Source organism: Setaria viridis, chromosome 2 (genome assembly GCF_005286985.2).
Source record: "Setaria viridis chromosome 2, Setaria_viridis_v4.0, whole genome shotgun sequence".
Classification (NCBI taxonomy): domain Eukaryota; kingdom Viridiplantae; phylum Streptophyta; class Magnoliopsida; order Poales; family Poaceae; genus Setaria; species Setaria viridis.
In genome coordinates, this window is record NC_048264.2 from 6,724,287 (window position 1) to 6,726,965 (window position 2,679).

Sequence of the window (2,679 nt, forward strand, 5' to 3'; positions counted from 1 at the left end):
ACCTTGCATGGTGGTCTCGTAGCTACTTGGGCCTGGTAGCAGGCTGGCAGGATTGTGTGGCCCAGATCGGCCCAGCGCACGCAGTTTCCAGCCAACCATGCTGCTCGCTTGCTCGCCAGAGTTCCGCCGCCGCCGCCGTCTTGACTCGCTTGCTCAGATCTGCTCGCTTGCTCGCCAGAGTTCCTCCATCCAGAAATTCTCGCCATTGCAGTGCCGTACGCGGCGAGGCCACTTCGCCGGCGCGGTTGGATACCGCCCACTCACCGTCTGGAGCCGGGACAGAGCCAACGGGAACAAGGAAGCGCAGCTGCAGGTTGAACGGCGGAGGAGGAGCGCGAGGGATCGTCGTCATGGTGGCGCCATGGCTGAAAACTAGTCGAGTGAGAGGCAAGAATGCCTGGAACGGACTCCGGCGGGGTGCGCTCTGATCTTCTGGCCCGTGACCTCTGTCAGTGCTGCGCCGGCGGAAAGGTTGTTTGAGAAAATACCGCTGCCGGTGAGAGACTCCCGGCTACTCCTGGTAATGGGCCTTGTATATCCAAGGCATATAAGGGCCTCCAAGCTCATGGGCTGTGATTTACGGATCCTATATGGGCTCTTGTAGAGAAGGGCCGAATCGAATCGGACTGCTTGTTAAAAGGGCTGAATTGTAGCTGTGGCTCGAGCTCAACGTGTGGATCGTGGCCCGCGGATTAGATAAGGGCCTTAACGTATCAGGCTCGCAGAAATACAGAGAGGGCCTTAAACGTAGCGTTCAAGCGCGTATGCGAGACGGCTCGCGAGCGGCGGCGGCGGCGCTGTGAGAGGCCGGCGGCGGCCTGCGACTCCAAGATCCTCGTCGAGGTGCCGACTCCAAGATCCTCGCCGAGGGGCTGGCTCCAAGATCCAGTGAGGAGGGGCCTCCTCCGCGCGAGCCTCGGCTGCACCAGTCCAGCGCCGCCTGGTATTGCACAGCCTGGTATTCGTAGGTTAGCTTGTTCCTCCCCTGGTATTTGCAGGTCTCTAATCTAGCCGATTCTTTCCAATCTGCAGGTTAGCCGATTCCTTTTCTCAATCTGCAGGTTTGCTGGTGTGGCTTGCTATGAGCAGTAATGCTGTTACCTTTACCCTACGTTGCATTGCTGCTAGCATCGAAAGCATACTTTTAGTTGCTGTATTTTGATGTCGCTGTGGTTGCCATGCTAGTTCATCTCTTCTGTGTGCTGTTTCAACTACACGTATGTCAATCACATCCCTAGGTTAGGATGGCATGTGCCTGTTTGAATGAATGTTGCACTTTTGAGTTTCGACAGTATGCAGTGCTTGTATTTAGAAATGTACGGATAGATTGACCAAGTTAAAATTGTAAATAAACTACCATGAAGATATAACTCTATTAAACAACAATTGTAAGTATAGAGTCATAGTCATAGGCTCATATTTTGGTGATATATGTTCAGTAGTTTTAATTTTTTTGCAACAATTGTGATTCCTTTTGTTATCTTATATTGAAATTGCATTTGTGTCATCTAGGTGATATGGATCTAGGACAGGAAGTTGTGGTTGAGGTTGAAAGTCGATAGTCTGGTAACTGACCAGTCAAGTCGATCATCTAGGAAGAGAGCTAAAGTTTGGGAATTTGTAGATACCGAAGTGGTTGATGGCAAGGAGAAGGCAATATGCAGATACTGTAAGTTTCAATTGTCCTCTGAACCTGGAAAAGGTACAACGCACCTCAACAGAACACATTGCAATTCACTGTCATTCCATTCCGCAAGAGGATAGGGACAGATTCATTGCAACATTGAAGCCAAAGTCTCTGAACGAGGAAAAGGGTGTCTTTGATCCAGAAGTATTTCGTGTTTTGATTGCCAAATATTTTATTAGTGCAGAGATTGCTTTCTGTAAAGCTGATGATCCTCATTGGACAAACCTGATAAATTATTATCAGCCATCTTTTAGAGTTGTTGGTCGTCAAAGTGTACACACAGATTGTGTTTTGTTTTATGAAGAGGAGAAGTTGCAGCTGATGGACAAGTTCAGAAAGGTGAAGTCCCATGTTAGTCTTACAGCCGATCTATGGTCTTCTAACCAGAACCTAGGCTATCTAGGTGTTACAGCACATCTCATTGATGCGGAGTTTGAACTGCATAAGAAAATCATAACATTCAAGAAGATTTCTTTCCCACATACATTATATGCGGTACAAGATAGAATTACCTCATGCGTGATGGAGTGGGAGTTGACTGTTTACCTTGACATTAGACAATGTCAGTGTGAATAACAAAGCAGTAAAGGATACTCGTGATGCTTTAGGTGTTGGGATGTTCTTCAAAGGTGAACACTTCAAATGCAATTGGGAGAGTGAGGGACATTGTAAAAGTTGTTACATCTACACCATCCCGCATGCCGATTTTCAACAGTTAACAATTGTGCAGAATTCAGACCTCAAAGCAAAGTGATAATAACTTTCGGCCCGCTGCCGGAACACATCCGGTGCGGGTCGCCAAATCCCATCAGCACGGTGATAATAACTTTCGCTTGGTTGTCTGCCATGAGTGCGCTGCGAATGGATACAAATTGGATTGGCAGTCAGCTGGTGTCCCGTTTTGGTGGAATACTCTGCAGCGAAGGTGTGTGTTCACGGAAATTCTGTAGGCAGAAGTCAATTGGTCCTTGAGACGGTGCCGACGTTTTTGT

The 2,679-nt window shown here is 48.3% G+C and overlaps 1 pseudogene; it reads left to right on the forward strand.

Moving 5' to 3' along the window:
- Nucleotides 1-97: 97 nt before the first annotated feature.
- Nucleotides 98-2,406, forward strand: LOC140221803 (zinc finger BED domain-containing protein RICESLEEPER 2-like; annotated as a pseudogene).
- Nucleotides 2,407-2,679: the final 273 nt, after the last annotated feature.